The 27021-nt window shown below is 40.4% G+C and overlaps 2 long non-coding RNA genes across 3 annotated transcripts; one reads left to right on the top strand and one right to left on the bottom strand.

Moving 5' to 3' along the window:
- Positions 1-1434: 1434 nt before the first annotated feature.
- LOC139081843 (uncharacterized) lies at positions 1435-22523 on the bottom strand. The gene is made up of 3 exons (XR_011537282.1): positions 22411-22523; positions 7870-7966; positions 1435-2899 (listed from the first exon to the last, which is right to left on the bottom strand). It is a non-coding gene; the product is annotated as an uncharacterized lncRNA (long non-coding RNA).
- On the top strand, positions 2885-7751 carry LOC103555669 (uncharacterized). 2 transcript variants are annotated; one of them, XR_011537281.1, is made up of 4 exons: positions 2885-3613; positions 4822-5265; positions 6306-6428; positions 7558-7751. It is a non-coding gene; the product is annotated as an uncharacterized lncRNA (long non-coding RNA). The 2 variants fall into 2 exon arrangements; XR_011537280.1 differs by having other exon boundaries at positions 2885-5265.
- Positions 22524-27021: the final 4498 nt, after the last annotated feature.

The following is a 27021-nucleotide window of genomic DNA, read 5'->3' as shown; positions in this document are numbered from 1 at the left end:
GAACTTTGAGACGACCCAAAAGCCCTAAAGTTTAGGGTAGGTGTTGCTGTGGGGCCATAGGCTACATCCCATGCACACTTCGACCCCACAAGGGGCCAAAGAGGACAAATGGTCCCCGCGCCAGACTCCTACTCTCGCAGGTGAATACGGGGTGGGGGTGGGGGTGGGGGTGGGGGTGGGGGGCGCTGTCCCCGGAGAGAACGAGAGCAAAGTTTGCCTGCCCAGCGAGCCTGTCTCCCGACTCACAGTCAACCACCCTGCCGGCTAGGGGAGGGCGCGTCTCCGCTCTGCTCAAGGGACAGGGTGACGTGCCTGCCAAGCGGGGCTTTGTAGCCTAAATCCTAATCCTCTCCGAAAGGCGGAAAGATGGCGAGGAAAAGTTAGCCAATCCCAAACATCTTTAGTTCTCCGCTGGGGGCTAGAAACCCAGTTTCCCGAGCCGGGGAGGCCGCGGTGGGAAGGATCCGCTCTCCCCCTGCAGGGGGCTCCTCGCAAAGCCAGAGTTCGTCGTTGTGACGGTGAGCGCTGGGGGAGCTCGGAGTTTGGGGCCGTCCCCTTCGGGGAGCCCAGGAAGCCACGAGAAATAACCAAGTAAACTCACGCCCCACCTCGTACTGGAGCCCTGCACGGAATTCTCAGTCTCACCCTGGCTTTTCCCTCGGACCCTGTCCGGGGAGGATTCGGCGTCCCCCGAGTCCTGGAGAGGTCGGAGCCCGGGCGCGCGGCCGCCTCCCGCCCAGCCCCGCCCCGCCCGCTCCCGGCGGCTGGTGGCGGCGGCGGAATCAGCCAGCGGAGACGCGAGCCCGGCAGGGTCGGTCCCTGGCGCCGAGCCCCGTTCCCCCACCCTTGCCCCAAGGCCGCACAGCGCGCTTTGGTGCCGCAGACCAAACATTCGGGGACTTGAGCTTGACGCACAAGGTCGTCCTGATGGCGGCGAAGTCTGCCCGGCAGGTGCTAGGAGGCTCGGTTCCTTCCGCCGACCCTACCCTCTCCCACCCGCTCCGGGAACGCAGCGCCCCGCCCGCTTCTCTTCACCCCTGTGCCACCCGCTGCCCAAGCGCCCTTCTCCTTTCCCACGAAGGAAAGAAATCACTGCAGGAGATTTTGCCAATCCTAGCCAGCTTTCTGATTGTTTTCCTCAGGTGAGGGGAAAAGAACAGCCGGCCCGTGAATGGGGGGCTGGGGGCCCACTAGGGAGAGAAGCCCCCCGCCCACGCAACACTCTGTGCCTGCAAAAAGGGACATTGGCTATCCAGGGGAAAGTGCAAGAAAGAGAGCACTAATCGCTGAACCAGGAGACAAACACGATTACCAGCTCCGAGCCTTGAGTCAGAAAGTCTCATAGACTTTAAGATGTTAATCCCCAGCATAATCCTTCCTTTGGCGTGTAGGAATAGTGCAGCCACAAGAGTTGTTTTGTTATTTATATTGGCGTTTAATAAAACTCAGCCAGTGGTGAATGGGCTGCCCACTCTCCAATGGTAATTAATTCCCTATTTCAGTGACCCAATTGTCCTGGGACAGAGCGGTGGGCCCGTCCCGGTGCCCCGGTCCCCCTTTGTGCGGATACAAGGCCCTCGTGCTTCAACAGCTATGGAAACTCATTCTTTTGATGTCATTCAAGGAGTTTTCCTTGGGCATCTTCTAAACTTCAAGGACCCTTTTCTTTCTCCGTCTCATGAAAAGCAGTGCGAGCTTGACCACCTCTGCAGAATTTAATGATTTGGTGAAAGGGCCCTTTGGGGTTTGTATAAGGAGTTAGACGGAGAGAAAGGAAATTTGGCAGCCTGCTCCCTCGCAGGACAGTCCTGAACCTGGAAAACACAAAACTTATTGAGAGCAATGGATCCAGATCTGAAAACTGATTTTTCCTTTCTTCTCCACTAAGGAAAAAGCAAAACCCCCCAAAACACTGAATTCTCTTCTGGAAATAAAGCTATTGTTTGTTGTTGCTGATATAAGGCTGAACTTGGGGGATAAATAAGTTCCAAACTTTAGCAGAGAACATTCTTTAATCTGTACCTTTGGGGACTAGGATATCAGTTTACTACTTTCACTCATTCGTTCAACCATCCCTCCTTCCTACATTCCAAATACACTTAATGAGCACCCAGTGTATGCCAGGCCCTGTACCGACCCCCGGGAACGATGCCACGCAGGAGGCAGACATCATTCCTACCCGTGGAGAGCTTACATTCAAATAAGTAGACCAAAAAAAAAAAAGTCACATAAATCAGAAAACTGTGTGTTGCATCGACACAAAAAAACTGTAATATAATGAGAGTGTCAGGAGAGCACGAGGCTAGGTTTTATTTTCAGAGATCCAAAGGGATACTTTAGAGCCCAAAACATTTGGGGGCGACCCTAAGAGCTGACTTATTCATTCTTTCATTCCTCCAAATATTTCTCAAGCGCCTACTGTGTGCCAGGCGCCGTGCGGGGCGCGGAGTGCGCCCCGCCAGCGAGCAGACGGCCGCGGCCTGGACGGCCGGTCCCGCGGGTGATGCTGCGCTGGCGGACGCCGCGGGGTCGGGACTCCAGGCCGGGAGGGGGCGGCCGCGGCGCGCGGGCAGCGCTCCCAGCACAAGTAGCTCTTCTATGTCTTTATACGCACTTCCAAAAAAACTTCGCAAGTCACAGAAACAATTCAGAATTCAACTAAGAAAATACAGAGTGAACCATATGGCCTGGGTGGCTCGAGTCGGCTGCATTTTCCTCTAGACAAAGAAGGGATTGAGAGTTGAAGGAAAGGAGAAAAAAACCAACTTTCCGGCTGATGAAGCTGTTGTCTGGAGGCAATGATCCCAAATCTGAAGGCTTTATTCCGGCTCCGACGGAGACGTGATATGTCATATGATTAGCATCTTTCATATTTACAAGAGTGGTACGGGCTGCCAGTCTGGAGAGAAAGGCGAGAGAAAGAAGGGGGCATATGCTGAAATGGATTTAGCATTTGAAAGAGAGAAAGGAGATCGGATAAATACACTTAAACGAGGATTTCGTTTTACTCCTGTTGAGTTCTAATGGATTGTTGATTGAGATTTTAGGGGCCTGGAACCGAGGTGTCAGCAGTAATTTAAAGAAGGCATTCAGTCCCCAGCGCCTCTTTTCTCCATGTCCCCCTCCCTCCCCTGCCGCCCTCTCTCATTTGCGCCTTCAAGCAGTCCGGGGGCGGAGGAGGCTTTTAAAACAAAACACAAAACAAGATCTTACGGAGGCCGAGGCCCGCGGGAGCCGGAGCGCCGAGGGGTCTGCAGGAGGCGCCCCTCCGGCCGGCGGCGCCCCGGGCTCCCGCTCCCCGCCCGCCGCACCTGGGCGTCCGCGGGGCGCGCGGCGAGGGCCTGGCGCCCTCTGCCGGGTCCCCGGGCCGCCCTCCGGGCCTCCACCTGCGGCCGCCGCGGAGCCCAGCGCACGGGCAGGCCGGACCCTCCGCGGCGGCCTGCGGCAGCCGAGGTCCACAAGCGGCCGGCCTAGCCCCGGACTTGCGTTGGGAGGACTTCGCTGTTCCACAGCTGGAAGCGACGCCAGGACTCGGTCGGGGAAAAGACCTGGACTCCAGACTGTTAAGAGGACCTCGTATGCGCTCCTGGGGAGGATACCGCGTCTGTACATTGTATCCTGTGGTACAGATAAATGTTTGTCCTCACGCGTCCAGAGCCCCTTTCCAGATTCTCTCTCATACTGCTGTGGCTCCCCCAGTATTTTTTCTTCTCTTCCGAGTTGGAATTTGATGCTCATTTTAGTTAGATGGCATGTGTGTAAAATGTTGGGGGAGGGGGCTGCCTTAGGCCTCATGCCCTGGATCCAGACGCCCAAATTCCTGTTTCTGCTCCCCATTTTCATCTCTTTCCTGCTAAAATTTACTTGTCCTTAACTTGGTTAGGTAAATTGTGCTTTCCTAAGTGTCAAAGGTAACTTAAGGACTTAAATTTTAGCATTTTCCCTGTGACTCTTTTAAGCTGCCCACATTTGCCAACAGTGGAGACTAATAATAAATTACAGTACTGCCGCAACAAATAAAAAGTCCCGCAGACTTTAAAATCATATTTATGACAGATATTTAATTTCTGAAAATCGTGATATGATGCTTAGTGTGACCCCAGTTTGTAGACCATGTATGTGTATATATATATATATATATATATCTGAGTGGTTGGAGGGAAACAGGAACACATACATCCTGGAGAGAAAAATAGTCATAGTACTTATCTTTTTGCCATTGGGGAGTGGTCATTTAAATTTTCTTCTGAGTTTTCCGAGTAAATTTTGGAACATTTGTAATCAAGGATTGTTATTTAAAAACGCTGGTCTTCTGGAGAGTGCCTGGTCTTTCGCAGTCTTCGTCAGAGATTGGAAGTAAGTTCCAGATCAGAGATGGCTAAAGGGGGTGAGTTACATCACAGAACTCACCCACAGTTGAAATCCAGGCCCTGGAAGTTGACCGTTTGGGTTGACATGGGATACTGTAACTTAAAAACAAACACTTAAAAAACTTGTTCTTGAACTATAATATAAACATTGTTGTACAGGACCGAAACGTTCAATGCTAATTCTAAATTTTTAATTTTTGTTAAATCACCATTCTTGGGGTAGACCAGAGAAAGAAACGCTCTTCAGTGCTATTATTTCCATATTCTGGGTAAATCACATCTAATTTTCCCAGAGGGATGAGGTCACCTCACAGGGCTTTGATGGATTCCCAAAGAAAGATTTTTTTACCAATGTTTTAAAGTAATGTTTTTCCTTATTTAATAATACTTGCTAACAGGAATTTTTTTGTGTCTAATCATTCCTAAATGTTTCTTCTTGACTTGTCCTCAGCGGTGATTAAAACCTGTCCTCTTTCATCCCCGTGCTTGAAAATACGGCATCTAAAGCTGCTATGTTAAAAACAATCAGGATCCAGAAAATGTTTAATTCTGAGTGTTGCTTTGAGGCTTTGGCTTTCTCTGTCGACAGAAGCTGTCTTCCCCCTGAAGGAGGCGACTGTGGGTCTGTTTCCCTCTGCCCTCTTGCAGCACCGATCACCCCACTGAAACTGTGCTGTATTGTTGACTGTGCAGGAGACAGCAGGACAGAGAATAAGAGAAAGGCAAGGATTTGCAAGTGGATAATGGCATTCTTCTCAGCAAATTCTCTTTTTCTGCAGAGTTTTTATTTTTGAGGATTTGCAAGTTCATTTTTTCTTGAAGGAAGAAAAAGAATAATCTCACAATGCAATATTGTGCAGAAGAAATGAAGAGATATTTTCTAAAGTTTTTCATGGTAAATGTCTACTAAGAAATTCTGAAAAAATAAAATAGGCTAAAAATAAAAAATAAAACTCTGTGTCAACATTAACTCGAACCTGAACTCCTATTAATGCCCTAACTAGAACATAGCTTTCTCCTTTTCTTTTGATTTCCCATCTGGAGAGAATCTAATATGCCACTAAAATTTAGAGGAAAATACAATTTTATTATTTCCATGAATCTGGTGACCCCCCCCCCCCATACTGCAAATTATCTGAGTTACATTGGATTTGAGATCCACACTATTTCTCAGAAATGAGTCATCGGAGGTTTAAGGAAGTTGTTGTGGGGCTAAGTGCGTTGTTTCTTAGGATAAATTGCTGGCCGCTCCCAAAGAATCACATGGGGTTTTGGTTTCTTCTCCAAATCTCCCTTGGGCTCTCAGTCTTATGAAATTGGTCTTAACAATGCTTACTTTTCTCCATGCTGATGCTTGGAAACAATTGATTTGTTAAAGTAAGCTAATTAAGGAGTAGTGTCTTATTAAATAACAGCCTTTTCCTTCCCTCTTACCCCAAAAGCTCAAAGTGCTTTTTTCTTTCCTCACAAAATAGGGATGACATATACTAAGCCACACAGAATCTTAAAATAATAATAAATAAAAGCATATATATATATGCAGTCTAATATGAAGTCAGTAATACATTTCTTGCTTCCAAGCATTTGGCTAAGAAAGAATACCTAGATAGTGATTTCAATCACAATTTGCTAGCAACTGGAGATTCTCTCTAACTCAATATTTAAGAAGAAATAAATCTGTAAGTATAAAACACAGGGTGAATTTAGTCATTGTGGAGAAGTGAGTCAAAATGGAGGTCAACATGGCATCCACAGGGATGAGGACCATCTCTTTTTCCTCCTCCTCCTCTGCGTTGATTAATATTGACTGGACAATACAAAATCCACAGCTGTGCAGGTCAACATCAGTGCTCTTGACAAATTGTCTTCTGAAGGAACAATTTCTTTTGCAGTTTTTTTCTCCACTTAGTCTTTCCCCATATGTTTCGGTTGCAGTGCCATTTTCTGGAGTGCTTTCCTAAAGACTTATTTCATTGGATACCTGATGAAAACCAAGGAAATAGGAGCTGCTTCTTGCAGAAGGGAAGCAGACCTACAGTGAGCCAGGCACCGTACCAGGTAGGAACTTTCAGTATATTATTTCGTTTCGTCTTCCACAAATCCCAAGGAGGACATTATTGTCATTACCATTTTCACAAATGAGGAAACCATTGCCCAAGGTCACCCGTTGCCTAAAGATGGAGATCCTTATTGCAGTCTAGACCTGTCACAATGTGTACCCAGACTTGACAGTTCCAAGCCTGTGTCCTTTCCTTGAGTAATGTGTTGACGCTTATGAAAAGGAAAAGATTCTCTGTGGTCCACTCAGGGTAGACCATGGCTATGATTATGATGATGTTATCTAAAGATGTACAAACAAAATCTTGGTATAAATTCCTTATGTTTGTATATTGTATACAACCATGAAAACCAACAAAGTTTACAAATTAAAAAAGGCACAACTATAAAGGCAATTGCATCCAAATTAATATTAATTGATGTGATAGATTATATACATATATATATTTTTTTCTTTTTAACTACATAAAGACCCACAATGCAAATTTTATTCAACCAGTCACTGTGAAATTTCCAGTTTGGTGCCTTTAGTATCACGTCAGGTATTGTATGATGGTGCCCACCACTTTTCTATTTTAGATGTATTGATAAATCTTTGTACAGTGTCATTTGGCTGCCATTAGAGTCAACAAATAAAGTATATATTAAGTTGCCTTATTTTTTTATTAGCTATTAAAGCACACACTTGGAGCCAACACAATCTAACATAAATGCAAATAGGGCACTAAAATCTCATGTAACCAGTGGCCACAACGAACCCTGTATCCCCATAGACACCTGCCGTTAGATCCATAGTTCCACATCAAAACTGGACCTACCCCATGAACTGATGGAAATGCCACCTCTTCAGTCCTTCAAGACATTCAAGGACAAAGACGTACCCTGGCAAGATTGAATGGGAATGTCCTTAATGCAACATCGCTGTGGCAGAGACTGCCAGTGGGCCTCTACTAGCCATTTTCTCCTTCTTCTCTAGAGATATGACTCCCATCTTTTAGCTGGGCACATGGCTGCCTACAATAAAGACTACATTTCTCATTTTCCTTGCAGCTAGGAGTGGTCAGTACAAACCCAATTCTAGCTGATGAGAGGTAAAAAGATGTGGTATTCACAGTTTACGTCTTTAAAGGTAGAAGCGTCCCTGCTGCCTCCTTTTCCTCTGCCCTGCTGCTTGGAACATGGTGTGACATTTGGATCTCTGTCTTGGCTCATGAGGAAGAAGAGCACAGTCTGGAGACGGTGGAGCAGAGATGCTGTGCCAGCTCTCCACTGCTTCTTTCCAAATTTGTGTGCATGAGAGAAATAAATTTTTACTTGTTTGAACCCCTTTTGTTTAGGGTTTTCTGTCACTCACAACTGAATCTAATGAGCACACGCTCCAGACTCCGGAACCCGGGGAAAGTACCAGAGAGAGGGAGATTTGCCTCTCTCTCAATCTTACCTTGATTCCTAGGTAGTTAAAGGTGGTAATCTTGGTCACAGAAGAAGGTGAACCAGGGAACATCTTATGTGGACCCTCATAATTCCAGATAGGACACCTAGAATACCCAGCAGATTGTGTAACTGGAGCCGAGCTGAGCAAGTGCAAGCAGAATGCTTCAGTTTAACCATCACTAATGACAACCTTCCTATGTTTTGAGAACTTGAGATAAAATGAGAAGGTTCAATGCCCTTAGTAGCTGAGTGGATGTGGAATCATGCGGAGGCAAAGGTAACATTTCCCTGGGGGAGCAGGGAAGTAGAACCCCAACTTAGAAAAGCACGTAGCTGAATCTTAGAAGAAAAATGGTGTATTGGTCATTTGCTTGTCTATTTTAGATGAGGTATAATTTATATAAAATAAATCACCCCATTTTCATGTACAGGTCTGTGAGTTTTGACAAATGCCTACAGACCTGTAACCAACACCACAATCAAGATATAGAAGAGTTTCATCACCCCCTAAACTTCCCCCAGCTCATTCACAGTCAGTCCCTCTCTACTCCTGTAATGCCTAGCAACCACTGACCTGTTTTCTGTACCTGCATTTGCTTTTTCCAAATTGTTATGTAAATGAATCATACAGAATGTAGCCTCTTGAGTCTGGCTTCTTTCATTTAGTGCAATGCATCTGAGATTTACTCATGTTGTGAGTATCAATAATTCGTCCTTTTTATTGCTGAGTAGTGTTTCCTTGTGTGGATGTACCACAGTTATGTATTCACAAGTTGAAGGACATTTCAGTTGTTTCCAGTTTGGGGCAATTATGAATGAAGCCACTATAAAAAGTCACGTGCACGTTTTTGTGTGAACTTAGTTTTCATTTCACATGGGGACAGGAGGAAAATTGCTGGTTCATATGGTTAAGTGTGTATTTGTAAGAAACTGCTAAACTATTTTCAAAGTTATTGTACCATTTTGTATTCCCATCAGCAGAATTTGAGTTCCACTTGCTCTGCATCCTTTTCAGCACTTGGCATTGTCAGTTTTGTTTTTGTCTCTGTTTTTGTTGTTTTTGTCATGTGTAGTAGTAGCTCACTGTGGTTTTCACTTGCATTCTCTTCACAAATAATGAGATTGAGCATTTTTTTTCATGTGCTTATTTGCCATTCCTATGTCTTTTCTGGTGAAGTATCTTTAAAGCCCTTGTCCATTTTATTTTCTATTTATTTATTTTTTTGCTGAGGAAGATTGGCCCTGAGCTAACATCTGTTGCCAGTCTTCCTCTATTTTGTATGTGGGACACCACCACAGTATGGCCACTGATGAGTGGTGCAGGTCTGTGCCAGGAACTGAACCTGAGGCCCGCAAGTAGAGCACACCAAATTTAACCGTTAGGCCACTGGGGCTGACCCCCATGTTCATTTTTAAAATTGGGTTATTTGCTTTCTTATTATTGAATTTTGAGATTTCTTTATATATTCTGGAAACAAGTCCTCTATCAGACATATGGTTTGAAAATATTTTCTCTGTATATTCCTTCTCTTTTTATTCTATTAACAGTTTGTTTTGAAAAGTAGAAGTTTTAAACTTTGATGAAGTCATATTTATCAATTTTTCTTCTATAGATAGTGCTTTTGGCATATTATCTTAAAAATCTTTAACTAAATCAAGGACGCCAAGGATTTTCTTCCAGAAGTTATGTAGTTTTACATTTTACATTTTGGTCTATGACTTATTTTTGTGTATGGTACAAGGTATGGATTAAGGTTAATTTCCTTGCAAATGGGTGTTAATTGCTCTAGCACCATTTGTTGAAAACTCCCCTTTCTCCATTGAATTATCTTTGTCAAAAATAAGTTATCCTTATTTGTGTAGCCCTATTTCTAGATTCCTTATTCTCTTCCATTGATTTCCATGTCTATGCTTTTTTTTCTTTTTTTTTTTGAGGAAGATTAGCCCTGAGCTAATATCCACCATCAATCCTCCTCTTTTTCTTGAGGAAGATTAGCCCTGAGCTAACATCCATGCCCATCTTCCTCTATTTTGTACATGGAATGCCACCATGGCATGGCTGGATGAGCAGTGTGTAGGTCCGCACCCAGGATTCAAACCTGCCAGCCCCAGACTGCCAAAGCGGAACATGTGAACTTAACCACTACGCCACCAGTCTGACCCCATTGTTTTTCTTATTCTTAATTGATCTAACAAATAATAATTTATTCAAGATAATAATAGCAACAATGTATTCAGTTATGTGTGCCTACATATATATCTTATTAATATATATGCTTATGTCTGCTCATATATAAGTGAAATGAGTGACGGCAATGATACAAGGAATAGGAGGAAGGAATTAGGATTATTTTGTTATTATAAGGTACTCATACTACCTGTGAGCTGGTATAGTGCTATTTGAAAGTGGACTTGGATATATATTGCAAACTCTAGGGCAACCACTAAATAAAGTAAAAAAGGAAGTATAACATATTAAGAAAAGAGAGAAAATAGACTTATATAAAATGCTCAATAAAAACCACAAAAAGAAAAGAGTGGAAGACAAAAATAGAAACAAATATCAAAGGCAACAATAGTAATAAATATGGTAGATATTAATCCATTATGTCAATAATCACTTTGGATGTCAGTGGTTTAAATGCACCAATTAGACAGAGATTATAAAAGTGGATCAGAAAACATGACCCAATTATACTTGTCTATAAGAAATCCACTTTGAATATAAAGACACATATAGATTAAAAGTCAATGGTTGGAGAAAAATATACCATGCTAATACTAATCAAAAGAAAGCAAGAGTAGCTATATTAATTTCAGACAGAGAAGACTTCAAAGTAATGAAAGTTACCAGGGATAAAGAGAGGCATTACATAATGATAAAGGGGACAATTCTCCGAGAAGACATAATCCTTAGCATGTATGCACCTATCAGCAAAGCATCAAATTACAGGAGGCAAAAACTGACAGAACTTCATGGAGAAACAGATGAATATACTATCATAAATGGAGACTTTGACACCCCTCTCTCAGAAATGGAAAGATCCAGCAGGCAGAAAATCAGTAAGGACATGGTTGAACTCAACAACACTATCAATAATGACATCTCTAGACTACTTCATTCAACAACAGCAGAACACACATTTTTCTCAAGCTCACATGGAACATTTACCAAGATAGATCAGATTCTGGACCATAAAACATACCTTAACATATTTGAAAGAATAAAAATCATACAGTGTCTGCTCTCATACCACAATGGAACTAAACTAGAAATCAATAACAGAAAGATAACTGAAGAATCCCAAGATATGTGGATTTTAAACAACACACTTCTAAATAGCATACAGGTCAAAGAAGAAATCTCAAGAGAAAAAATATTTTGAACTAAATGAAAATGAAAACACAACTTACTATAATTTGTGGGATGCAGCAATAGCAGTTCTTAGAGGGGAATTTATAGCATTGAATGAATACATTAGAAAAGAAGAAAGATCTAAAATAAATACTCTAGTTTCCACCCTGGGAAACTAGAAAAAGAAGAGCAAATGCAATCCAAAGTAAGCAGAAGAAAAGTAAAAAGAAGAATTAGAGCACGATTCAATGAAATTCAAAACAGGAAATCAATAAAGTAAACTAAACCAAAAGCCAGGTCTTTGAGAAGATCAACAAAAGCAACAAGCCTCTAAGCAGACTAACTAAGAAAAAAGAGAAAAGACATAAATTACTAATATCAGAAATGAAAGAGGGGACATCAATACAGACCTAATGGAAGTTAAAAGGATAATAAAGGAATACTATGAATAATATTACACACACAGATTTGATAACTTAGATGAAATGGCCCAACTCCTTGAAAGCCACAGTCTGCCAAAACTCACAGAAGAAGAAATAGACAATCTAAATTGGCCTATAACTATTAAATAAATTTAATCAATAATTAATAACCTTTCAAAACAGAAAGCAGCAGGCCCAGATGGGCTCACTGGTGAATTCTACCAAACATTTAAGGAAGAAATTATAGCAATTCTCTGCAATCTCTTTCAGAGGAGAGAAGCAGAGGAAATACTTCCTAACTCATTCTTTGAGGCCAGCATTACCCTGATACCCAAACCAGACAGACATTACAAGAAAAGAAAACAAAACACCAATATCTCTCATAAACATAGATGCAAAAATCCTCAACAAAATATTAGTAAATGAAATCTAAAAAAGTGTAAGAAGAATTACATGCCATGACCCAGTGGGATTTATCCCAGGTGTGCAAAGCTAGTTCAATATTCAAAAATCAATTAATGTAATCCATCACATCAATAGACTGAGAAAGAAAAATCACATGGTCATCATAATCGATGCAGAAAAAGCATGTGACAAAATCCAACACCTATTCATGATAAAAACTCTTAGTAAACTAGAAATAGAAGGGAACTTTATCAACTTGATAAAGACTATCCACAAAAAACCTACAGCTAACACTATACTTAATGGTGAGAAACTCAAAGCTTTCCCACTAAGATCAGATACAAGGCAGGATGTCCCCTCTCACCACTTCTTTTCAACATTGTACTGGAAGTCCTTGGTAATGCAATTAAGGCAAGAAAAGGAAAGAAAAGGTATACAGATTGGGAAAGAAGATAAAAAGCTGTCTGTGTTCACAGATGTCATGACTGTCTAGGTGGAAAATCTGAAAGAATGGACAAAAAACACTGAAACTGAAGAGGAGTGATGTCAGCATCACGGCGGAATGAACGCTTCCCTTAGACTCGCCCCTCTAAGAGACAACAAAAAGGACATTCATATAGCAACAAAGGACATTCACACAACACAAAAGATGTCTGAGAGATTCACGCAGCCATATGCCTGAAGGTGGAGGTCCTGGACCCCTGGAGGAAGTGGAAGGAGCTAAAGGAATTCCTCTCCCTCTTAAATGGCAGCAACCCTAGGACTGTGCACAGCTCTGAGAGGATGAGGAGAGGATTAGCCCTCTGCAGGAACACGTTTGCTCTCCAAGTCCCCTCACAGCCTGTGGGAATGCCCCTCCAGAGGTGGCTAAGATGTTGCGGGATGTCTTCATCAAGCCAGCACCCCAGAAGAGAGATGATAAAGTCAGAGCAAGAAACCTCTGGGATTGTGCAGGGGAAAGAAAGCACCCCTCCCCCGCCTGGTGCTCCAACTCAGCTGGTGGGCCAGAGCACCTGCACATACAATAGAAAAGCAGCAGCTCTGAGAGAGCGAGCCACAGATAGTTGTGGGCTCAGAATACACAGTTCTTAACCTCCACATAGTGGCATCAAGCGAAAGCTGCAACCAAATACTATCAGTGTGCGGAGGCACAAATGAATGCCATCAAACAGTAGGAAAAAATATATTAATACTCCAGACCAGAAGGAAAATGACAAGCACCCAGAAGTCAATCCTAAAGGCACAGAAATTTATCATCTAAATGACAGAGAATTCAAAATAGCTATCATAAAAAAACTCAATGAGTTACAAGAAAATACAAATAGACAATTCAATGAAATGAGGAACTTCTTCAAAAAAGAGATTGACACTGTAAAGAAAAACCAATCAGAAATCTTGGAAATGAAAAACACAATAGATGAGATAAATAAAAATCTGGAATCCCTGAATAACAGAGTTGATATTGTGGAGGACAGCATTAGCAGCTTGGAGGATAGAAATATAGAAATGCTTCAGATGGCAGAGGAGAGAGAACTAAGACTAAAAAGAAATGAAGAAATTCTCTGAGAAATATCCAACACAATTAGGAATTGCAACATAAAGAGTATATGTATTCCAGAGCAGGAAGAGAAGGAGAATGGAGCAGAAAGCTTGTTCAAAGAAATAATAGTGGAGAACTTCCCAAACCTGGGAAAGGAGCTGGAAATACAAGTGGAAGAAACCATTATAACTCCTAATTTTATCAGTGTTAAAAGAGATTCTCCAAGGCATATAGTAGTAAAGCTGGAAAAAGTCAATGACAAAGAAAAAATATTAAGGGCAGCAAGGCAGAAGAAAATAACTTCCAAAGGAACCCCATCAGGCTTTCAGCAGATTTCTCAGCAGAAAACTTACAGGCTAGGAGAGAGTGGAATAATATATTCAAAATTCTGCAAGACAAAAACTTTCAAGCAAGAATACTCTATCCAGTGAAAATATCTTTCACATATGGTGGAGAAATAAAAACTTTCCCGGATAAACAAAAGCTAAGGAAGTTCATCACCACAAGACCCAACCCCCTACAAGAAATGCTCAAGAAGGCCCTCATACCTGAAAAAAAAGAAAGAAAGAAAGAAAGAAAGAAAGGGGTTACAAAGCCTTGAGCAAGGAGATAAATCAGTAGACAAAATCAGAAAATTGCAGCTCTCTATCAGAACAGGTTAGCAAACAATTTTAACATTAAAGATAAAGGGAAATAAAACATCAAAAATAAATATAATCTTATCATTTTAACCACAAACTCACAAAAAAAGATGGAATAAGTTGTGACAATAATAACTTAGAAGGGAAGAGAAAAGTGATGGAATTGACTTAGTCTAAGGAAATACGAGACTATCAGAAAATGGATTAAGGCATCTATAACATCTTTTATACAAACCTCATGGTAACCACTAAATAAATAATCAGAAGAGAGACGCAAATAATAAATAAAGAGAAAACTAAGAAAACCATCATAGGGAACTACCAAACTGAATTAGAAGTCTGAAATACATGGGATGAGAAACAAAGGAAAGGCAGAAGAACTGGAAAACAGGTGATAAAATGGCAGCATTAAGCCCTCATATATCAATGATCACTTTAAATGTAAATGGGTTGAATTCGCCAATCAAAACATGTAGAGTGGCTGGATGGATTAAAAAAGAAGACCCAACAATATGCTGCGTCCAAGAAACACATCTCAGCTCCAAAGACAAGGCTCAGAGTGAAAGGATGGAAGACGATACTCCAAGGCAATAGCAAACAAAAGAAAGCAGGTGTTGCCATACTTATATCAAAGTAGACTTCAAGATAAAACAGGTAATAAGAGACAAAGAGGCACAGTATATAATGATAAAAGGGACACTCCAGCAAGAAGACATAACACTTATAAATATATATGCACCTAACACAGGAGCACCAAAGTACATAAAGCAACTTTTAAGAGACATAAAAGGGGAAATCAACAGCAACACAATAATAGTAGGGGACCTCAACACTCTGCTTACATTAATGGATAGATCATCTAGACAGAAAGTCAACAAGGAAATAGCAGACTTAAATGAAAAACTAGACCAGATGGACTTAATAGATATATGTAGAACACTCCATCCCCAAACAGCAGAATACATATTCTTCTCAAGTGCACATGGAACATTCTCAAGGATAGACCATATGTTGGGAAACAAGGCAAGCCTCAATAAATTTAAGAAGATTGAAATCATATCAAGCACCTTTTCTGACCATAATGCTATGAAACTAGAAATCAATTACAAGAAAAAAGCTGGGAAAATGATAAATATGAGGAGACTAAACAACATGCTACTGAACACCCAATGGATCATTAAAGAAATTAAAGGAGAAATGAAAAAATATCTGGAGACAAATGAAAATGAAAAGACACCATGCCAATTCACATGGGATACAGCAAAAGCGGTCCAAAGAGGGAAATTCATGGCAATACAGGCCCACCTTAACCAACAAGAAAAGTCTCAAATAACCAATCTTAAACTACACTTAACAGAATTAGAAAAAGAACAAATAAAGCCCAAAGTCAGCAGAAGGAGGGAAATAATAAAAATTAGAGCAGAAATAAATGAAATTGAAACCAAAAAAAAAAAAAAAAAACAGTAGAAAGGATGAATGAAACAAAGAGATGGTTCTTTGAGAAGATAAACAAAACTGATAAACCTTTAGCCAGACTCACTAAGAAAAAAAGAGAGAAGACTCAAATAAAATTATAAATGAAAGAGGAGAAATTACAATGAGACCACAGAAATACAAAGGGTTACAAGAGAATACTATGAAAAACTATATGCCAACCAATTGGACAACCTAGAAGAAATGGATAAATTCTTAGACTCATACAACCTCCCAAAACTGAACCAAGAAGAAATGGAGAATCTGAATAGACCAATCACAAGTAAAGAGATTGAAACACAAATCAAAAACCTCCCCAAAAATAAAAGTCCAGGACCAGATAGCTTCTCTGGAGAATTTTTCCAAACATTCAAAGAAGATTTAATACCTATCCTCCTCAAAGTATTCCGAAAAATTGAGTAAAATAGACTCCTAACACAGTCTACAAGACCAACATCACCCTGATGCCAAAGCCAGATGAGGACAACACAAACGAAAATCATAGGCCAATATCGCTGATGAATATAGATGCAAAAATCCTTAACAACTATTGGCAAACTGAATACAGCAATACATTAAAAAGATCACATACCAGATCAAGTGGGATTTATACCAGGGATGCAGGGATGGCTCAACATCCACAAATCAATCAACATGATACGCCACATTAACAAAATGAGGACTAAAAACCACGTGACTGTCTCAATAGATGCAGAGAAAGCATTTGACAAGATCCAACATCCATTTATGAAAGAAACTGTCAATAAAATGGGTATAGAAGGAAACGACCTCAACATAATAAAGGTCATATATGACAAACCCACAGCCAACATCATACTCAATGGAGAAAATATGAAAGCCATCCCCCTGAGAACAGGAACAAGACAAGGGTGCCCACTCTCACCACTCTTATTCATCATAGTACTGGAGGTTTCAGCCAGAGCAATTAGGCAAGTAAAAGAAGCAAAAGGAGTCTAAATAGGCAATTAAGAAGTGAAACTCTCGCTGTTTGCAGACAACATGATTTTAGACGTAGAAAACCCTAAGGAGTCCATCAGAAAACTGCTAGAAATCATCAACAACAACAGCAAAGTTACAGGGTACAAAATCAACTTACAAAAATCAGTTGCATTTCTATACTCTAATAACAAACTAAGAGAAAGAGAACTCAAGAATACGGTCTCATTTACAATCACAACAAAAAGAATAAAATATCTAGGAATAAATTTGACCAACGAGGTGAAAGACCTATAAATGAAAACTATAAGACATTGTTGAAAGAAATCAGTGATAACATAAAGAAATGGAAAGATATTCCATGCACATGGATTGGAAGGATAAATATATTTAAAGTGTCAATACTACCTAAAGCAATCTACAGATTAAATGCAATCCCAATCAGAATCCCAATGACAGAGGCCAACCTGCTGCATAGTGGTTAAGTTCACGTGCTCCTCTTCAGTGGCCCAGGGTTCGCTGGTTTGGATCCTGGGCGCGGATCTACACACCTCCTATCAAGCCACGCTGTGGCAGCATCCCGCATAGAAGAACTGAAGGACTTACAACTAGGTAATACAACTATGTACTGAGGCTTTGGGGAGAAAAAATAAAAGAGGAAGATTTGGCAAGAGATGTTAGCTCAGGGCCAATCTTCCTCATCAAAAAAAGCATACCTTTTAACAACAACAAAAAAAGAATCCCAATGACATTCTTCACAGAAATAGAGCAAAGAACCCTAAAATTCATATAGGGTAACAAAAGATCCTGAATAGCTAAAGCAATCCTGAGAAACAAGAACACAGCTGGAGGTGTCACAATCCCTGATTTCAAAATATACTACAAAGCTATAGTAATCAAAACAGCATGGTACTGGTACAAAAACAGGCACACAGATCAATGAAACACAATTGAAAGCCCAGAAGTAAAACCATACATCTAGAGGCTGGCTCCGTGGCCGAGTGGTTAAGTTTGCACGCTCTGCTTCGGCGGCCCAGGGTTTCTCCAGTTCAAATCCTGGGCACGGACATGGCACCACTCATCAAGCCATGCTGAGGCAGTGTCCCACATGCCACAGCTAGAAGGACCCACAACTAAAAATATGCAACTATGTACTGAGGGGCTTTGGGGAGAAAAAGGAATAATAAAATCTTTAGAAAAAAAACCAAAAAGCCCCACACATCTACAGATAGCTAATCTTTGACAAAGGAGCTAAGAACATACAATGGAGAAAGGACAGTCTCTTCAATTAATAGTGTTGGGAAAACTGGACAGCCACATGCAAAAGAATGAAAGTAGACCATTATCTTTCACCACACACAAAAATTAACTCAAAATGGATCAAAGACTTGAAGGTAAGACCTGAAATCATAAAACTCCTAGAAGAAAATATAGGCAGTACATTCTTTGACATCGGTCTTAGTAGGATCTTCTTGAATACCATGTCTACTCGGACCAGAGAAACAAAAGAAAAAATAAACAAGTGGGACTTCATCAGACTAAAGAGCTTCTGCAAGGCAAAGAAAACCAGGAACAAAACAAAAAGACAACTCACCAACTGGGAGAAAATATGTACAAATCATACATCCAATAAGGGGTTAATCTCCAAACTATACAAAGAACTCACACAGCTGAACAACAAAAAATACAAACAACCTGATCAAAAAATGGACAGAGAATGTGAACAGACATTTTTCCAAAGAAGATATACACATGGCCAATAGGCATAAGAAAAGATGTTCAACATCACTAATCATCAGAGAAATGCAAATCAAAACTACACTAAGATATCACCTTAAACCAAGTGGAATGGCTATAATCACCAAGACAAAAAATAACAAATGTTGGGGAGGATGTGGAGAAAGGGAAAATGCTGGTGAGGGTGCAAACTTGTGCAGCCACTATGGAAAACAGTGTGGTGAATTCTCAAAAAATTAAAAATAGAAATACCATATGACCCAGCTATCCCACTACTGGGTATTTATCCAAAGAACTTGAAAGTGACAATTCAAAGAGACTTATGCACCACTAGGCTCATATTTGCAGCCTTATTTGCTATAGCCAAGAAGTGGAAGCAACCCAAGTGCCCATCAACTGACGATTGGATAAAGAAGATGTGGTGTATATATATACAATGTAATACTACTCAGTCATAAAAAAAAGACAAAATCGTCCCATTTGCAACAACATAGATGGACCTTGAGGGTATTAAGTGAAATAAGCCAGACAGAGAAAGACAAATACCGTATGATTTCACTCATATGTGGAAGATAAACTAACACATGAACAAAGAGAACAGTTTAGTGGTTACCAGAGGAGAAGGGAAGGGGGTTGGGGGGTGGGCACAATGGATGAAGGGGCATATTTATGTGGTGACTGACAAGTAATAATGTACAACTGAAATTTCACAATGTTATAAACTACTAAGACCTCAACAAAAATAATTTTTTAAGATATTTTTTTTCTTCCGCTTTTTCTCCCCAAATCCCCCAGTACACAGTTGTATATTTTAGTTGCAGGTCCTTCTAGTTGTGGCATGTGGGACACCACCTCAGCATGGCCTGACAAATGGTGCCATGTCCATGCCCAGGATTCGAACTGGTGAAACCCTGGGCCGCCGAAGCAGAGCTCGCAGGCTTAACCAGTCGGCCACAGGGCTGGCCCCAATAAAAATAATTTTTAAAAACTGAAAGTAATAAATGGTTATAGCAAGGTTAATGTACAAAAATTAATTGATTTGTAATTAAAAACACAATACTTTTTACATTAGCACCCAAATGAATGAAACACTTAGGTGTAAATCTATCAAAATACAAGATCTATATGAGGAAAACTATAAAACTCTGATGAACAAAATCAAAGCACTTAATAAATTGAGAGATACTCTATCTTCATGCATTGGAAGACTGAATATTGTTAAGATGTCAGTTCTTTCCAACTTGATCTATAGATTCAATGCAATCCCAATCAAAATCCCAGCAACTTACTTTATGGATATTGACAAACTGATTCTACAGTTTATATGGAGAGCCCAAAGATCCAGAATAGCCAATACAAAATTGGAGGAGAAGAACAAAGTTGGAAGATGGAATCTACTGACTTCAAGACTTACTCTGAAGCTGCAGTAATCAAGACAGTGTGGTATAGGTGAAAGAACAGACAAAGAGAGAACAGAATAGAGAGCCCAGAAATAGACCCTTACAAATATAGTCTACTGATCTTTGATAAAGGAGCAAAGGTAATACAATGGAACAAAGAGAGTCTCTCCAACAAATGGTGTGGGAACAACTGGACATCCACCTGCCAAAAATGAATCTAGACACATAACTTACACTCTCCACAAAAACTCAATCAAAATGGATCATAGAGCTAAATGTACAATGCAAAACTATACAACTCCTAGAAGACAACGTAGGAGAAAACCTAGATGACCTTGGGTATGATGATGCCTTTTTAGATACAACACCAAAGGTGCAATCCATAAAAGAAATAATGGATAAGCTGGGCTTCATTAAAATTAAAAACTTCTGCTCTGTAAAAGACACTATCGAGAGAATTAGAAGACAAGCCACAGACTGGGAGAAAATATTTGCAAAAGACACATCTAGAACCATTATCCAAAATATACAAAGAACTCTTTAAAACTCAACAATTTGAAAATGAACAACCAGATTAAAAAATAGGCCAAAGACCTTAACAGACATCTCACCAAAGAAAATGTACAGATGAAAATAAGCATATGAAAATATGTTGCATATCATTTGTCATCAGGGGAATGCAAATTAAAACAACAATGAGATATCACTACACAACCACACATCTATTAGAATGGCCAAAGTATGGAACGCTGATAACACCAAATGCTGGGGAGGATGTGGAGCAACAGGATCTCTCATTCATTGCTGGTGGAAATGCAAAGTGGTCCAGCCACCTTGGAAGACAGTTTGGAGGTTTAACTAAACATACTCGTACCATAAGATCTAGCAATCACACTCCTTGATATTTACCCAAAGGAATTGAAAATTTATGTCCACACAAAACCTGCACACGATGTTTACAGCAGCTTTATTGATAATTGTCAAAACTTGGAAGGAACCAAGATGTCCTCCAGTAGGTGAATGGATAAATAAACTGTGGTCCATCTAGACAATGGAATATTACTCAATGCTAAAAAGAAATTAGCTATCAAGCCATGAAAAGACATGGAGGGACCTTAAATGCATATTTCTAAGTGAGAGAAGCCAATCTGAAAAGCTACATACTGTATGATTCCAACCAAATGACTTTTTGGAAAAGGGGAAACGATAAAAAGATCAGTGGTTGCCAGTAGTGGGGAGAGGGACAGGCAGTGCACAGAGGATTTTTAGGGCAGTGAAAATACTTTGTATGATACTATAATGATGCATATATGTCATTATACGTTTGGTCAAACCCATAGAATTAGAATGTACAGCACCAAGAGTGAAGCCTAAGTTTAACTAGAGATTTTGGGCGATTATGATGTGTCAGTGTAGGTTCATCCTTGGCAACAACATTCTGGTGAATGATGTTGATAATGGGGGAGACTGTGCACGTGTCGGGGCAGAGAGTATACGGGAAATCTCTGTACCTTCCTCTCAATTTTGTTGTAAACCTAATTGCTCTAAAAAAATTAAGTCCTTTAAAAAAAAATAAATTCAAAGGAATCTCCCAGAGTGTAGGAAAAAAGTCAAAGATATAGACAAGAGTAAGGATAAGATACTCAGAGAATCAGTCCAGGAGTCCATCGTCTGACCAGGAGGAGTTTCAGAGAGAACAGAGAAAATAGACAAGATGAAGTTATCTTAGAAGTGAAGAACCGGTGAATAGATTTAAAACAGCAACAACTATTGTATAGTCATACAATAGAATATCACTCAGGATTAAAAGGAACAAACTGCTGATACATGTAATAACATGTATACACATCAAAAACATGCTGAGTAAAAAGCTCAAAAGAGCAGATACTGCATGATTTGATTTATACAAAGTTTTAGGGCAGACGAAACTAATCAATGGTGACAGAGTGGATAAGTGGTTCCTGGGGTGGAGGAGGGATGGACTTCATGGGAATTTTGCAGGTTAGGAAAATCATTCTGGTGGGAAGAGTGACTGGAGACAATGAGCTGAAGAGCTTATTAGGGCCATATAACTTCTGGGCCTGTGGGACCTGTGAGATCAGTTATCACAAATGTGTTGTGGCACCCATCTGCACATTAGTATAATTTTCTCTAGAGCACCCAGCAGTCCAGGTGTAAGAAAATGGAAAAGGATGCTTAGACTCATCCATGGTTAGAATTTCTTCAGCTGGAAAAAACTGCAGCAAAGAGCAGTGCACCAAGGCCGTTGAGAGTGGCATCCAGGCAGACAAGAAAGATAAAAGGAGGCTGACAGATTGGCAGAATAGTAAAGAGCTGGGAGATGAGAGATCATGATGAAGCCAGAAAGTGTGTGTAGGGAAGTGAGGGAGAGGCTGTGATCAGCGGCATGTTGGAGTAATTTAGGGTGATGACTAGTCCCAGGTGACATTTTAGAAGTATCGACAACAAGGAATGAGCTCTAAGATACGTTGTTCAGTGAAAAAGGTGATGTACAAGAAAGTGTGTATAGTGGGCTACCATGAAAAGGGGGAGACCATTTATCTGTGTTGACTTGTATGTAAGTAAACTATTTCTGGAAGGAAATACAAGAAGCTTACATATCGATTGGCTCTGGGGAAGGACAGCGGGTGGCTGGGGACACAAGACGAAGGAAGACGTTCACATCATTCCCTTTTGTTCTCTTGAATATTGAACCGTATGTGTTATTACCTTAAACAAAAAAGAAGGAAAAAGAAATTAGACGTGATGTAATGAATAAAAACAGAATACAAAGTGAGGTATTCACTCTTCAAGTATATACATTAGGCATACATATGAACAAATACTAGAGGGTAAGAGAAAAAAGCCCAGTTTGATTTGTTTAAAAATATAGAAGAAAATGTTTTAAAAGAAGGCAATTTTTAAAGAAAGGAAACAGATCAGCTGGACATTCTAGATTTTATACTTCGTTCAATGGTTAAACACTTACTGAGCACCTATTGTGCTGGTGCGGATCAGAGATTATACACACACAGTGTGATTCTGAGAGCCAGTGGCACTAAAGTCGTGTATGTAGTTCCTTTGTGATATGTTGTCTACTGTGTCCTTGATGCCTTATATTCAGTGAGCTTGCTTTTGTGGTATGCCTAGCATGTAAATGCAAGTCTCATACAACAATCTTGAGACTTAGCAATTTCCCTGGACTGCTGTTCGTTACACTTTGCTGAATGCCCTGATTCTTGACGCACGTGACGTCTCCATTACCCATTCAAAACACTGGAGAGAGATTGTGATTCCTAAGGGGAGCCACAAACTGATGGGAGATGTGATCTGGTTACACACACAGACACACGCCACCCACCCCCATCTGTGCTGAAAAACTTGAGATCTTTTCATGCCTCAGAATTTGTCAACCATGTATCTTCCCTACCAGTTACCTGCCCCCATGCCCATCCATCCCTGTCCTCCTTCTCACTGTCTTACCTGGTCCTCAAATAACTGGCCTCTCGCTCACACTCCAAACCCTGACACTAACTCTGAAGATAAGGAACCCGAGGATATAGGAGACAATGTATCTGAGCTCCCAGCAACATCACGGCCGTGTTAGTTCTTGGTTTGTTTAGAGGTACACATTCCAAAAGAAGGGTCAAAGGCTGCTTTTCTTACCCCCAAAATTCCCCCAAGTTTCTCCACCAGAGAGAGTGTTAGCTTGCCCCAGGTAGGGGTAGGGTGGGTAGTATGTGACCAGTTCACCTATACTCCATGCCAGGGCTGACAAATAAAAGAAGCTGCACACACGTGTTCCAGATGATTGACCTAGACTGCGTTCCATTTACTACAGGGCCAGCCACAGAGGAGATGCTCACTGAATGCACTGACTTCACCTGAACCAAAGAATCGGTTCATAATTCAGTCTATAAAATAAATGTACTCGAAGTTTTTGTTATAAAAGGTACCCTAAAACTTCCACTTAGGAAATCTTCTCTACTAGTTCTTTGACTTGAAAGTTGACTGCTTCCGGATTTCTCACACACGCACACGTCCTCATTTACTCTATTATCAGGACCAGATTTGCCTGATTAGAAAGTAGAATAGTAAAGAAAACCAATAATTAAGAGACTAACGGAAGAGTTAAAAAAAAAATCAACCTAACTAGTGTTTCAGGACGAAAGAAACTCAGGGGCCTGCAGAGAGATTTGGATTGTGTTTTTCCTTTACTTTATGATCAAGTCATGCGAATACAAACCAAAAACACAACTTGAACTGAACACACATTTCACTCATGACTAATTACAAAGCAGGCATTTCAAATCAGCGTTGAGCTAATGTTCTTAGAACAATTATTTAATTTTCAAGGTCCAATATCTGTCGAGTAAATCACCAATTTCCATTTCATTCTTATTTAATATAAAAAAATCAAATTAGTATAAAGCTATTTCACAGCTGTCTTTAAATTAAACCATAGTCAAGAGCATGCAGCATTTGGGGTTTGCTTCAGCATTGCCAAAGCAAACATTCTTTTCGTTCAAGTATTAAAGAACATTACCAAAAGTTACATTTTATTGTGAAGTTTTAAGCTGGGCTTCATAATCTCAGATTTTAATTTGTGATTTTTCACAAGTAACTCAAATATTGAAATGTATGTTTCTAAGGACAGGGCTTGGCTGCAGAGCAGAGTATGAAACATATACATTATTTTGTAACCAGCTTTTGTTAATAAGAAATTTAAGAATCACCAACTCAGCTATTAAGGCATTTTTGTTAATAAAGTTTTTCTTGCATTAGGTAGCAGACTGGATCTTCTAGTAGCAAACGTAGACCTTCAAAGAGAAATCAACAATCCCATTTTTCTAGTAAGATATATTTGCCAGGAAAGCATAGATTGTTCAAATACCTTGTGAATAACTTGTTACATAATAAATTAACCCAGGTAAATTACCAGGAAATGAGTCTGTTTGGTTGGGTCAAAGATGATCACGGGACTTGTGGTTTCAGTGACTTTCACCTTTTGGTAATTTGAAGTGACTCACCATGCAGGCTGTGCAGTACAGCAGAAGAGCCTCAGCTGGATTTGTCTGGGTTCCAGCTCTGCCTTGTACTAGTTATAGTAGTTTAGGTGGGTCACTTCAATTTCTCTGATCTTGGCTTCCTCATTTATAAAATAGGGAAAACACGTGTTCTCCTCACTGGGGATCAATGTAATGTTTGTGAAAGAACCTTGAGAAAACCTCACACACATACCCTGTAAAGCAAAGGCAATTAATGATGAGTGCATTAAAGCCTAGAAATTTCCTTCTATTTCAATATGCGATGCTTAAACTAATAGACTTTTTCTGTACGTAAAAATCTAGAGAACATTTGTTTTTATTAAAGATGGGCACTTGAGCTAACATCTGTTGCCAATCTTCTTTTTTTTTTTCCATCTTCTTCTTCTCCCCAAAGCCCCCCAGTACATAGTTGTATATTCTAGTTGTAGGTTCTTCTGGTTGTGCTATGTGGGATGCCGCCTCAGCATGGCCTGATGAATGGTGCCATGTCTGTGCCCAGGATCCAAACCGGCGAAACCCCAGGCTGCCTAAGCAGAGTGCGCCAACTTAACCACTTGGCCACAGGGCCGGCCCCTAGAAAATCTTCTTATCTAATTCTATCACTGAACATAGGATGGGAGACACTGTTTTAATATTATTGTTATCTATAGATTTGTGATGTCTCTAGATATAAAACTGGCTTATTACTTTGAGTATATTGTAAAATCATGAGAAATTCTAATATTTGTTGTTTACTAAATAGAATACTCCTTAAAATTCAGTTTGTGTCTAACCAAACTTGGAAGTTGGGATGAAAAAGAGTCAGTGTTAGCCTGGATTTTGGAGATTTTTCTATATATTGTTATGGCCTTTTTCTTCTTGAAAATAGAAATAAAGGCCATACTGATATTCAGGGTTCTGATAGTATGTTTTTGCTCAAAATGTATCGTGAACCAAAGTCAACTCTACAGTGGTCGACACCACCCAATCAGAAGAATGTCTTGATTTATTAATCTTTAAGAAAGATAAAATAGATGAGTCACTAGATCCCTGGCTCCTCTTACGGGGTCTTTGAAGGAAATAAGAACTAACCGTCCCTCACCCCATTTCTGTTGTAAGAGTCTTGCGAGAAGGAGTGAGTGAAGACTTCTTCTGTTCTGATGGATGGGGCCCAAGAGCACTGTGTAAGATCTGACCCCTGCATGTAAACCAGACTTGCTGCAGCTGACATTACACCTTGCGATGATGTTCTGTGACCCAATTCAAATAGGTCTCTCTCCAGGATGGGAAAGAGAACCAGAGAAAAAAGACCAATAGCACCATATCCACTGTAAGTCATGTCCACTCAGAGAAGAAATCTGAACTGTGAATCTCCACTCTGGGCCAAGGGAACAGGGGAGGCAAGGGAGCAGAGATTGAGCCACTCCCATCTTCTCCCCTTTTCCCCCACACCACTGTGACTCCTTTTTCTTTCTAAAGTGCCTGGTGTAAAAAAGTGCTTACTGTGCACTTTTGAATTATTCAGGTGGGCTGGAAAAACTGAGTTGGCCCAGAAGCAATTCTGCAACACCAATGTTGTTTTCTGTTAACTAGTTTCAGAACTTTGTTAATTATAATATACTATAAATTAGAAACTGACAAAAATTCGCTATGAAGTTCTAAGATATAGCTACCCTTCAGCAGCAGCAGTATACCATCCTTCTCTCAACCAATCTCTCAATCTCTTAACCACCTGCTATGCCATAACATTTGTACCTGTTACCATGTTCTAGACAAGAATATTGTTGAATGAACGGGAAGCTCTTTTAAAGATTTCAACGTGTTCCTGTTTAAAAAGGTTTCAGCACTGTCACATACAAATAACTATGGCAACACATAAACGTTTGACATTCAGAGCTGACCTGTTGTCAGGAGTTTGGAGGAACAGTCATAAACTGCAAGGATGATAGACTGGATTGAAAACATAATTTGTGGACTGCCTGGATGATGCCATTAGAAATGGGGTGGGCATGCCCATCTAAAAATAAAAAGGCCCTTTGCTCTCCTCTATTAACTTGCCTGGATCAAAAATACTAGACTGATCCCAAGCAGGAAAGGGACAGCCACACTTGTAAGTGCAGTTGCTGCTTTCTGAGCCTGCCAGGGTGCTGGGCCTACCCTCTATACCACAATATTTGGCAATGTCTGGAGACATTTTTAGTT

The sequence above is a fragment of the Equus przewalskii genome, chromosome 2, assembly GCF_037783145.1.
Source record: "Equus przewalskii isolate Varuska chromosome 2, EquPr2, whole genome shotgun sequence".
Lineage (NCBI taxonomy): Eukaryota > Metazoa > Chordata > Mammalia > Perissodactyla > Equidae > Equus > Equus przewalskii.
Note: the sequence above shows the minus strand (reverse complement) of the source record. Positions and strands in the feature narration are given on the sequence as shown.